This window comes from Anolis sagrei, chromosome 5 (genome assembly GCF_037176765.1).
Source record: "Anolis sagrei isolate rAnoSag1 chromosome 5, rAnoSag1.mat, whole genome shotgun sequence".
Taxonomy (NCBI): Eukaryota; Metazoa; Chordata; class Lepidosauria; order Squamata; family Dactyloidae; genus Anolis; species Anolis sagrei.
The window spans coordinates 140248980-140262422 of NC_090025.1; the positions used below are offsets into that span (position 1 = coordinate 140248980).

Here is a 13443-nt window from a genome sequence, read left to right on the forward strand (position 1 = left end):
CCCCCCCCCCCCGCAAATTTTTCAACCCCTCCCGAAAAATTTTTCTGGCTACGGCCCTGTTTGTCACCACACAAAGTAATACACAAGTGCATTTATATTTATTTTGAAGAATACTTCAACATCACTTTTCAGGCTGTGAGAAGGATTAATACTATCAAACCCAACATTCAAAGCAAAGGGACAGATGTCTTCTATAATCAAAAATTACCTCTAAAAGGAGCAACAAGTCTTGGTTTGAACAGAAACCAATAACTAAGAAACCAGAATTTTTTGCAACAGGATAAAGTATTGCTTTTTCCTTCATATCAGTGTGGTTCCTGAAAAAAATAAATCAATATACACATAGAAAGGCTCATTCATTAAAGTGTGGACCAGGGCATATAAATCCCTAGAGATTAGTCTAAACCAGAGTCTGATTAGATTCAGAGAAGCAGTGCAAAATTTGTTGCTGGCTTCTAATGAACATTCACTGTGACATTGATATTCTGGATCCCTGTCTACATATTCGACTGTAACTTAATATAAAAGCAGCAGTATTCATTTAAGCACACATGTTTATACTGTGTAAACAGACATGGATAAAATGGGAGAATTACACATGCTATCTTTTTAGTATTATTAGAACTGCATAAATATTTATGCATATTATATCCACATCTTAGGCATTGTAATAATCAAACAGAACACCTTATGATGGAAACTGTACAACAAGAGACTGTTAACAATCAGATTTCACTTTACACCTGTCTATTTTAGAGCACTAATCCCAACAAAGTGATATCATATTATAATCTAAATCTCTGTGAAATGCAACATCTCTTTGGAAAGAGACAGAGGATGTGCATACAAATGTGGACAACAATGGCTAATGGTCACTCTAAAATGATATTCTGCAAAATCTGTGCTAAGATGTCTTTCCTTCAGTACAACCAGAGAAATCTTTCTAATGAGGATCAACATTTGAGAATAAATGGTGCCTTATGCAGAATTAACATCAAGTATTTTCTATGGCAGGATCCCAGTTACGGAATTCCCTCTCAAATTAGGTGAGACCAGCATCATTCCTGATCTTAAATGGAGAATAACTGCATTCTCTTTTCTCTTAGTTTTTAATAGTTTGTAGTATATATTTTACTCAGATCCTTTTGATTTTAAAACTTTGTTTTAATTTTTTTTATGAAATTTGCCTTCATTTCATCCTATTTTTGTTGTTTATTCGTTCAGTCACTTCTGACTCTTCGTGACCTCATGGACCAGCCTACACCAGAGCTCCCTGTCAGCCATCACCACCCCCGCTCCTTCAGAGTCAAGCCAGTCACTTCAAGGATACCATTCATCCATCTTGCCCTTGGTCAGCCCCTCCTCCTTTTTCCTTCCATTTTCCCCAACATCATTGCCTTCTCTAAGCTTTCCTGTCTTCTCATGATGTCGCCTAAGTACTTCATCTTTGGCTCTAATATCCTTCCCTCCAGTGAGCAGTAATTTTAGGTTACTCAAATCCTTTTGATTTTAAAACTTTGCTTTAATTTTTAAAGATATTTGGCTTCATTTCATCCTGTTACGTAAACCACTTTGGGGTGGGGGGGGGGGGCTTTCAAGGATAATAATAAACAGCATAAAATAATTTTGTGAATGAATAAAATATATCAGAAGACACAGCATATTACTTAAATTCTTCTAGAGCTATGGAAACCTGTGTTTGTACACACCTGTTGCTTTTTGCATAACAAACCAAGGCTGGAACATCTTTTTTCAGGAGTGTTTTTGACTCTTCACGCCTCAGCACAACTTCTGGCCTTTCCTGAGAATCCAACCAAGATTAGGATTCATCACAACTATTTCTCCAAACGTGGAGCCAGAGTGTGTGTGTGGAATAATCAAAAATTGTCATCAGGCACAGCAGAAATCTCCTTGTTCTTGAAGGTTTTACACGTTTGCCTAAAAGACGAACACATAGCAGGTACTAAAATGAGTTGGATAATACAAAACTGGGATTACTGGCAGAACAGTTTGCACATAAGGATACAAATACATAATACCTTTATATATCTTAAAATGTGTATAAAGTTACCAAGAAGCATGTTAAAGAAAATGTTATTCTTCCACCTTAAACCAAAATAAACCAATTCTCCATTAAATATTTATGGCTGATTAATTATTGAATACTTCTCTGCAAATAATGTTGGTTTAAAGTAGGATTGACTTATAAATCCAAATTACTATTTTCTGCAAGGGCTGAGGGATCAACCAAGTCATGGATAAGTCCCAAGAAAAGCAATGGCTTATATTTAGTTGAGAAGATGTACATCCCAGAAGCAGCAGATACAACAGAAAATGATTTATTAAAAACCTGAAACTAGTAAGATGAACTCAGCCTAAATAAATGGGTTTTAAATGATGATTATATAGATATGTGCCCCATTTTGCTCAGTTGGGCTAACTCAAGTGTGAGTAGATATAGTTGCAGCCAACTTTTGGGTGCAATGTAGTTAAAGAACAGACATTATTCAGTTAATGAGGATATATCAAAAAAGAGAATGTTAGTCTTGTGCGTGCTTCATGCCTAATCCCAGAAGCAAATTAAAGACCCCTCCCCCTTTATCCCAACTGTCACTATCCAGGCCTCAGTGATACAGAAGAGAGAGCAGTATCTCTTCCCCACTGTCAGTCTCTTTTCCTTGCGTATCCTGTCTTATTTATATTTTAAGTTTGAGGGCAGGAAACTGTCACACTTTGATGGCTATAAAGTGGCGTATAAATACCCTAAATGAAATGATAGATTAACAGCTTTGCCCAATTCTGTTAAGAAACCCAATCCTCTATTCCACAAACATACATTCTAGCGCTCAGAGGTGGCCCTAGGTAATTTTCAAATGGTAAGCAAACAGTATTTTGGCACCCCCCCCCCCCAACCAATCACTGATATATATTTTCTGTTCATCGTGGGAGTTGTGTGTGCCATATTTGGTTGAATTCCATCATTGGTGGAGTTTAGAATGCTCTTTTGATTGTAGGTGAACTATACATCCCAGTAACTACAACTCACATATGTCAAGGTCTATTTTCCCCCAAGAGTGCCCCTGGGCCAAATCAACTATACTGCAAATGCTTACTTTGCGTAATGGGTTGAGCCACCCCTGATAGTGCTTTTTATCCTTTAGTTACTATTACTTTACAAGAAAGATCTACTGCATTTGTTCTTAGATAAATTACCTGTAAAGAATGGCTAGAAATAAGTCATTCAAGGCAAGCAAGAAGAAACAAAGAAGGGATTGCAACTTTAAAGCAGGAGCTGGGGTGCTTCTAGACGGGGCCCAAATCTGCAAGAGAATGGGTTTTTAAAACCCACTTTGATGTGTATTTGGGCCCACACACCCTCCCCCAAAACCCAGGCTTTGTCTGGGGGCTGTCACCATACCATCACAGTAACTACCACAATTGAATGGGACCACCTCCAAAGGCCCCCCCCCCACACACACACACACACACACAAAGTCCTTAAAGGAAGTAAAAACTTACTGAGCTGCCATGACACTCCTCCAGCAGGCCTCCTGGTGCACAGAAATGACACAGGAGTTATTTTCCTCTTTGCCCTTCCCTTGCCTTCTGATGTGTCACTTCTACATGCCAGATGGCCTGCTGGAGGAGTGTCATGGCAGCCCAGTAAGTTTTTACTTCTTTTAAGGGCTTTGGGGGGGGGGGATGGGTTGGGTGCCCTCTTGATTTTCCGGGCTCATGCAGGCCGAAGAACCAAGAGAGCAGTGGGGACCGACCCCTGGGAGTAACCGAGAGTCAGTTCTCACAACTCCAATACCACATTAGACCTGGGTCTTATAGGGTGTCTAATTAATTTGGGACAAAGCAGGATTTACCTGCTTGGTCCCAAATTGATTCTTTTTTACAGAGGCATCATTTGGATGCCTCCACTAAAGGCTTGAAAGCCTCACATTTTGAGGCCTGTCTGGAAGGGCGTTGGAATTGACTATCCTAAAATAAGGTTTTTGAAAGTGCAATCATGAAAACCCAATGAATATATCATTTGACTACAGCCAACATTTTTCCAATTATCAGACATTGTTAAGAAATTCTGCTCTAAGTTTTTTATATTTATTGATTAAAATAAAGCTAACATTTTGTCCATTAGGCTTTGCAAAATGTGGTCATTGTATCCATGATTGTTCTTCAAATTGACTCTATCTAGAGTAATGAAGTTTATAGGAAATGTTGGAAAATAATGGGGAATAGTAGGGACAACTGTGGCTTTCTTTCAAGTAATTTCCAGCTTATAGCAATCCTATCATGGGCATTTCAAGGCAAGATTTGGCCTTCTTCTGAGGCTCAAAGAATTAAATTTGCCTTAGGTCACTATGGTTTTCTATGGCTGGGTGGGGGTACAAGCCTTCATTCTGTAGAGTTCCACTCTAACTTTCAAACCACTATGTCATTCTGGTTGTCTTTATTACTGGGGACATTAATATACATACTTCCCATACTCTCTATATTAGATTGATAACATGCAGACTTCAAGGCTGTTTTTGAATGTGTCAACTTCTCTAGGCCCTTTAGACCAGTGGTTCTCAACCTGTGGGTCCCCAGGTGTTTTGGCCAACAATGCCCAGAAATCCCAGCCAATTTACCAGCTGTTAGGATTTCTGGGAGCTGAAGGACAAAATCTGAAGACCCACAGGCTGAGAACCACTGCCAGAAAAAAAGAAGGTGAATTACCACATCTTGAGACTTCTGGGAACAAAATGAAACATTATTTTTCAAAACAGTGGATATTCTTTGTTTGGGTTGGTTTGGTTTTTGGGGAGGAGAAACATTTAATTTGATTTCAGGTTTTTTGCATCTCTATCTGTGAAAATCTGGAGGGTCCTACCTAATATAGAATTTTAGCACCTAGCCCTTCTCTCAACTTTTGGGCATCTCTGTCCCCTGTCAATTTTAAGGAGTTAATTGTTTTCAGAAATGGTGGACTACCACTCAGAATCTGATCAGCATGAACATTAATGTCTGCGATTTGAAAATAATATATATGTCATGGTTTATCATAGAGACTTAGTTGAACAGTATATTCAGAAGGACAATCCTGTCTGTAATGACAACATGACCGGCAATTGGATCTATAAAATAAATACTATGGCATTTTAACTAAAAGTAATGAAGGTGAGATAATATTTACTGACAAATTAGTTGACATTTTCAGGGAAAATGCTGCCATTATGTCATCACAAATGGATCTAAAGAGTTACAGATATTTATAAAGAATATCTTTGATCTCTTTGCTGACAAGAAAAGGTCATAAAAAAGATTTTAAAAAAGCACTATAAAAATGCCCATAGTCTAATTGTACAATGACAATATGATTAATTACTACCTTAGAGTATTCTCAACAATACATATGATCCTTCCTTCTTCACATCACAGATAAAAATGAATTTAGCAAACAACTAGTTTTTCTTGATACTCACTGTTATCTGAGCTACACTACAACATTATAAACTAATATATTGCAAAACCCAGAAATTGATGTACATTATGCACGTTTGAATAATTGAATCATAGAACTATAGAACAATAGAGTTGGAAGAGGCCAAATGGGCCATCTAGTCCACCCCCCTGCCATGCAGGAAAAGCACAATCAAAATACCCCTGACAGATGGCCATCCAGCCTCTGTTTAAAAGTTTCTAAGGAAGGAGCTTCCACCACATTCTGAGGTAGAGAGTTCTATTGTTGAACAGCTCTTATAGTCAAGAAGTTATTCCTAATGTTCAGATGGAATCTCCTTTCCCATAATTTGAACCCATTGCTCCTAGTCCTAGTTTCAAGGGCAGCAGAAAACAAGTCTGCCCCCTCTTCCATATGGCATCCTTTCACATATTTAGACAAAGCTATCATATGTACTGTTGTCAAGCCAAGCTTCATCCATTCTCTATCTTTGCACTGCATTTTTTTCTGCCTAAGTGTAGTATCTTACATTTGTCCTTGTTGAAATTCATTTTGTTAATTTTAGCCCAACTCTCTAATCTGTTAAGGTCATTTTGAATTCTGATCCTGTCCTCTGGAGTATTAGCTATCCCTCCTAATTTGGTGTAATCAGTAAACTTGATGCCTTCTAAATCAGTGGTTCTCAACCTGGGGTCCCCAGATGTTTTTGGCCTACAACTCCCAGAAATCCCAACCAGTTTACCAGCTGTTAGGATTTTTGGGAGTTGAAGGCCAAAAACATCTGGGGACCCCAGGTTGAGAACCACTGTTCTAAATCTTCATCCAAGTCATTAATAAAGATGTTGAACAGAACTGAGCCAAGGACCAAAACCTGCAGCACTCCACTAGGATGAAGAGGAATCATTGGTGAGTACCCTTTAGAATCTGTTGCTTTACCAATTACAGATCCACCTAATAGTAATATTGCCTAGCCCACATTTGACTAGTTTGTTTGCCAGAAGGTCATGGGGGACCTTGTTGAAATCCAGATATGCTACATCCACAGCATTCCCTGCATCTACCCAGCTTGTGACTTGTTTTTGAGAAATCCATGTTGACTTTTAGTAACAACAGCATTCCCTTCTAAGTGATTGCAGACTGCCACCTTAATGATCTGCTTCAGAATCTTTCCTAGTATTGATGTCAGGCTGACTGGATGATAATTGTTTGGGTCTTCTTTTTTTCCCTTCTTGAAGAAAGGGACAACATTTGGTCTCAAATTTGCTGGGACTTCTCCTGATCTCCAAGAATTCTCAGCGATTATTGCTAGTGATTCTGAAATGACTTCTGCTACACAATACACAAACTTTACAGCTGCTTCTACCTCACTACTTACAGCAGCAATTCTCCAAACCACCATTCATCCCTCAACAACTCTCATCAAACTCACTCAGTTTAACTACAACCTATATTCTACTCCCATTGCATTAACCACCACACCCTAGTTGCAGTGTCTCAACTCTTTTATAGGTAGTTAAGCCAGAAAAGTCAGGTAATTTCCAAATGCTGACACAGCCTTCTTTCTACTATCTTATAATTAAATAGAAGTAACCTGGACATGTCTTATGAGTAGACATGCTCAGAATCTTTCCCCTTATAATGGGGGTAAGGGATAGCAAGGGAAATAGGGGAAAATAGATTAGGGGAAAAATATGGGGGGAAGGGTTGGTTGACTTCCCATCTTCTACTTTGTGGGAACTGTTTTCCGTTCCTCAGTCTTCTTTTATATACATCCTATTCTTCTCTGTATTTTAAGGGATATCTACCCTTCTCCTGTTAAATTTATATCAATATTTCCATTTTTTTCTTGTTCTATAAACTTCATTAATAGGGTCCAATCTGTTGTTGATTTATCTTGTCGATACCTGAGTTGTTGTGTTAAGTTGTCCATATTTCTGATTTATTTATTTACAGCTTTTATATTCCGTCCTTCTCACCCCGCAGGGGACTCAGGGCGGATTACAGTGTACACATATATGGCAAACATTCAATGCCAATTTTTGACATACAAACATATACAGACATACACAGAGGCTATTTAACTTTTTTTTTCTGGCCGCCAGGGGAGCTGTTGCTTTCATCTTCCATCTGCAATGCTGATGAAGCATTTCCGCATTCCCCACATGCTTCCCTGCTGGAATGCTTTGCTGGAGTCTTCTTTATGGCCTCATAAATCAGTTAATTTAGCCTCCCCACACTTTAAGGTGGTACTTTATTTTCCTACTTGACTGATGCAACTGTCTTTCGGGTTGCAAAGGTTGACAACAGGCTACACACAATTGGTTGGAAACCCACTCCAACCCGGGCTGGCTTCGAACTCATGACCTTTTGGTCAGAGTGATCTTAATGCAGCTAACACTCAGCCAGCTGCGCCACAATCCCAGTGATTTCCAACATCTTTGTTAACCATTCTTTTAAATTTGGGTTTTTTTGCTCTTTGTATGTTGTTAACCACCCTGAGTCCCCATTGGGGAGATAGAGCGGGATACAAATAAAGTTCATGTTATTATTATTATTATTGAGTGCATGTTAGAGTTCATGCATCTTTGGTCTCTGTAGGCCCTATATACTCTCTCATATATGTATGTGTATGTGTGTCTCTAGAAATGTTAGTCAAATTCCAAAAACCTGGGTTGACTTCTCTAAAGGTCATTGTGAGAACTGTTCCTTAACTGTTACCAAAAAAGGAACCATCCCCTTCTCTGAGTAGAGTGGTGGAAGGCAAGAGCTTAGTATGTCCTGTGAGAACCTAAAAGAAGCACCAACCCACTCTAGTCTCTCCATTGTGGTGCTGCTTTTGGACTTTTTGAATGTGTAAATAAGAAATGGTTGCAGTGGTGGCCCTCTGAGGCAGCATTTTTTCTCTCTATGGAATGACCCTTGAGTTATCCACAGGTCACATCAAATCCATACCCCCCCCCCCAAAAAAAACCCTGCCCTTCACTTATGTATGAGGTTGACTTATACACAAGTATATATTGTACTTCCCGATTGATATAACCTGACAGTTGCAGACAGGTTCACAATTGGGTGTATTCCTTATGTTTCTGGAAAACATGCTAAACCATAGTTTAGTACAGCAGATAGAAGTCTGGGCTTCAATTCCAAGACCAAAGAATCTGAAGTACAGAAGATCAACATGTTATGTGAAGCATAAACTCCTGAAAATATTCTGAAAACATCCTTAATTAGATTTTTGCTTATATTTAACAGTTTTTCTTGTTAGATCGGCATTAAAATAACCTTTAATAGTTTCCAAAATATATTTTATGTTAAATACACTTGATTTCAATCAATGTAATTTGAACAGGTTCTACTTTGAATGTTTAACACTTAGATCTTAAATTTCTCACTAATGTAATATAGATTTGTACCTCTAATCACCTCTTCTCTCACTGCTATTAAAAGTGGAAGTGCAAGTTGAAATTCCAAGGAGGTTTCATTTTTTTTTTCTATTTCATTTAGCGTATTTATTTATTTCCGGTATTTCTACCCCATTCCTTCTCAACCCCCGAAGGGAGAAGTATGTGTTGTATTTTGAACTGATTCATGTTTACAGCTATTTTCAGTGTCAGAGATTGTGTTTTACCATTTTCTGACATTTCTCCCAACAAACTGAAGGACTTCCTTCCCTAAGGCAGCTAGAATGGCCACTTAATAATGTTCTAAACTTGCCTATGAACTAAATATGTAAACATCTGACCTAAATCATTATTTATGTTCCTTTTTAAAATCTAGCCTATTTGTTGAGTACATTGTAAACCAGGTTTGTTTATTTTAATGTATTCTGAGACATGATTAATTGATCGTCCTATCTATACTCTTCTTCCAAATAGAAAAAAACATTGTACATATTAATGAAGAGACATAGGGCCCTTCCACACAGCCATATAATCCAGAATATCAAGGCAGAAAATCCCACAATATCTACTTTGAACTGGGTTATCTTTGTCCACACTGCCATATAGCCCTGTTCAAAGCAGAAAATGTGGGATTTTATTCAGTTGTATGTATATTTACTCTCCCTTTAATGTAATTTTATAACCTCCAACATTTCACAGTTGAAAACTGGGACACACAGGGCCAAGAACATCACAATATGGCCAAGATTGCAAAAGTTACTAATGGGGAAGAACATACAAGCTAGGAGAGTCTTTAGCAGTTTGCCTTCACCTGAACTTTCTGGGGAAAGCAAGATTCCACCCCTTCCTCTCCTCCCCTGCCCCAGTTGAGCTAATTGAAGGAAAACTACTTTTCCTGTTTGAACCCAGTTTATAGCAACTGAAATTAGTTGAAAATTGAAGAGAGGGGAGGAGGAAAGAAAAACTAGGGCAATTGGAGAATATTCCTTTGCACTTGGATATATATTTAGTAGATAATGTTTACTGTTAATAAACATTCTTCCAGTTATTTCCAGCAAGTTGCTTCTGGTGTGAGAGAATCAGCCATCTACAAAGATGTTGCCCAGGGGACACCGGGATGTATTATGATCCTGTGGGGACACATCAGGCCCATCCTCTGTTTGGATATCAGCCAGTTAAGCCATTGCTTAAATTAAGAAACAGCTTTCCAAATCTACAGAGAAACTTGCAGGAACACCTCAGAAAACAAGAGTCCAAAAGTGACAGGTTAAAACCCAAAGCCACAGACAGTGGCTGATGCTGGATGAGAAACTCCCTCCTGGGCACACAAAAGACTGGGTGACATGGAAAGTGTTGAACATACTGCGCTCTGGCACCACGAGATAAAGAACTAATCTTCAGAAATGGGGCTACAAAATGGAGTCTATGACATGCAAGTGTGGAGAATAGCAAATCACAGACCATTTACTACAATGCAGTCTGAGCCCTGCCACATGCACAACGGAGGACCTTCTTACAATGCCACCAGAGGCACTTGAAGTGGCCAGCTTCTGGTCAAAGGAAATTTAGTATAATGCCAAGTTTTTATCTTTGCTTGTGATGTTTCTATACATTGTAACTGTAGTTTCAATTTGCTTCTGACATAATAAATAAGGTATTTCCAGCTAAGGGATTACAAGGTTGGAATTACTCTGTATTATTGTACTTCCATTTAAACCACCAAAATCAAAGCAACAGCATTAGGAGTGTCTAAAATAGAGGTGGAGCTATAGAGACCAATAACAAGTTTAACCTCTTACTGGCCTACCATTTTTGCAAGAATATAATTAGTAATATATGTATTAAATATGTCCTAACTACCATTTTAAAAATCTGGGGTTAACTCTCAACGATTTCACGTCTCTTTTTCCAGTTCTATAAGGTGAACTCCTTTCATGGGTGTATAGTTCCCAGAAGGAGAAGGTGGACAGCAATGCAAGGAGAGCACCCCATGCTTCCCTATAGCTGGTTTTTATTAAGAATTTTATTTAAATGGTTTAACCAGCTTTTAGTGGGTCACTTCATGTTGCTTCCTTTCTTGTCTCTGTCACCTTTTCTTCTCCTTTGTCATTTCTGATGAAATGACAGAGGAAAACCAAATTGCTGCAGAGAATGCAATTTCACCTATAAGGAAGAAATATGCTTGCTTTGCCTTTTCAATGAAATTCAATCTGAAACATTCAACAGCCTTCAACAGTCAAACGTAAAAAAAAAAACCTGCCACCATGATATGTCCCCCAAAATCTCTCACATGTCATGTAAACAAGGAGATACACAACTTTAATCAGAGTCTTAGCTTTCTTGAACCTTTATCATTCCCTTGCCTGTGATTATTGCTTGTTTTATGTAAGCACTTTGGAGAAATAATTGGGCCTTGCCTAGGTCTTGTAAAGCCATCCGCATGCTTTAGTGCTGAATAAATAGCACTCAATGGCCCTAACTTAGTGCTGTAAGTAGAAAAGATTGTGACAGTTCACAGATATGCTATATGGAACAAATAAATCTTGACAGAACGATGGCCATGAAACAACGGGGAACTTAACACACCTAAGATCTAATATCTAGTTTGTGTGGGTTGTGAAAATTCAGATATGGGGGTGGGGAATTTCAAGGTGGGGTGATTGGGTGCACAAAGCTGAAGAGGAAGAGATTTCTTTCTTTATTATTTATTAGGAGCATTTCTATCCCAACCTTCTCACCTTCGAAGAGGGACTCAGGATGGCTACCAACAGGCACCATTCAGTGCCAAACAATAAAATAAGCATAATATACAATTAACCTACATTAAAAATAATTATAGATACATTAAAAACCATTCGCCGTTTCACGTCATCTTCCAAATCAATCCATTGCCGTCAGATAAAAAGTCCATTAAAACCATCTGTTCTGCGAATGCTTGATCCCATAATCAGGTTTGACCTTCTTCAAGAAGGCCATGAGGGAGGGGGCAGATCCGATGTCATTAGGGAGGGAGTTCCACAGCTGAGGGGCCGCCACCAGGAAGGCTCTGTCTCTTGTTCCCATCAAGCGCAACTGCGATGGCAGTGGGACCAAGAGCAGCGCCATTCCAGACGATCTTAAGGTCCTTGGGGGTTTGTAGAGTGAGAAACATGTTAGAATAATGACATGAGTAGCCTGGAAATAGGCAAATAAAGCTGAAGAGGAAGAGATTTGTTAGAAAAATGTAAGAATAATGACATGAGCAGCCTGGAAATACTATCTTATTCCAAAAATAACAATAGAATAGTATTTTTATTTGGCCCAGCTGGAATTTCATAAACTAGTCAGCATGCTTTCAATTTCAGGCTGGCTGTTAAGTAGCTCCTAACATAGCGCCAAAATTTATTTCCAGATAAAGTTGATGTAACAGCCAAGATCTTTTAAATTTTTAACTTTCAATCTGTTTCAGAGCTTAGCTAAAAGCACAGAGTTTGCATGCAAAGCTATAAACCACTTGGTGCTACGATTGATGGAAGACCACTTCCTCCTATATTAGCAGCCTGGGATTTTAGCAAGGTTTTCAAAATGTAGCATTTCTCAGTATCTACTTTTCTTCCCTCTACATGGACTTTATCTACACACGATACAATCATGGACTGTATGCTGTCTTCTCTTCTAATGTCCTGCCTAATAAATGTGAGTAATATTCCAGACTGAGATACCATTCCACATCATTCTTTTGGTAATCTTCAAATTGCTTTGATTGGAATTCTCCCTTGAACTAAGCAATTCCTATTCCATCTTAGATCACTTGAAAATGTCACCTGGAACATGAGAGATATTTCACTGACCTTCTTATGTTCTGGCCATCCTTTATTGTATTGTCCTACGGAATCTCATCTATTGCTAACACTGATTCACAGGCTGCATACTTGCTTTCAAGATAAATGACACTCAACAACAAATCTTTGCTTAATCTGAACTACAGTCCTATTTCTGAGAAGAAATTGAGAAAGCAGGAAGACTCAAAGGGAAGACGCTAGCAGGAGAGCAATATTTCAAACTTTTTTTTAACCAGCACAGACAGCAGCACTTGTCCTATTTTCCTCCTCTTCGCAGCTGCCTGAAGTGCTTATGCATCTGTTGTAATTCAGAGGAGGACAGATCATCAACCGATATAGCTGCTTCATTGACACTAATATCAGCCTTGGTTTCAAGATAAATTCCAGCTCGATATCCAGGGACTCATTCACAGCCCTACAGTATTGTGCCTCCTTATCCATCCTTCTCCCCACTTTTCCTCAGCTGGCAGGCAACTAAGTAGAATCAGTAGTAGCAGAACAAATGGGGATCATGAGAGCTATAACAACAATTGTCGGCTCCAGATGATTATATTAATCTTACAAATTATCATAGTCTCTGTAATAGTCTTTTTTGGGATATATCAATTCACAACCATTTTGGCAACTACCGCAATGTTCAAGTTTCTTTTCAGATACAATTCAGGCTCACAGAGAGGATTCTACTCTCATTTTATCTCATCTCTCTCAGCTATTGGATGAAGGCCAGGTATCACATCAGGGCAGAAGTGCTATATATACTTGCTCAGGTGTT

At 38.6% G+C, this 13443-nt stretch overlaps 1 protein-coding gene across 3 annotated transcripts in view; it reads right to left on the reverse strand.

The window, feature by feature from the left end:
- TAFA2 (TAFA chemokine like family member 2) overlaps positions 1 to 13443 on the reverse strand; it is a 197544-nt gene that overhangs the window by 16617 nt on the left and 167484 nt on the right. The window contains exons 5-6 of one of the 3 annotated variants that reach the window (XR_009631595.2): positions 1710 to 1938; positions 209 to 317 (exon numbers count right to left, since the gene is read on the reverse strand). The exons of 1 other annotated variant lie outside the window; for it this stretch is intronic. The gene's annotated coding sequence lies outside the window, so the exon portion shown is untranslated. The remainder of the gene's footprint in view (positions 1 to 208; positions 318 to 1709; positions 1939 to 13443) is intronic. One more of the 3 variants, XR_009631594.2, reaches the window with a different exon arrangement.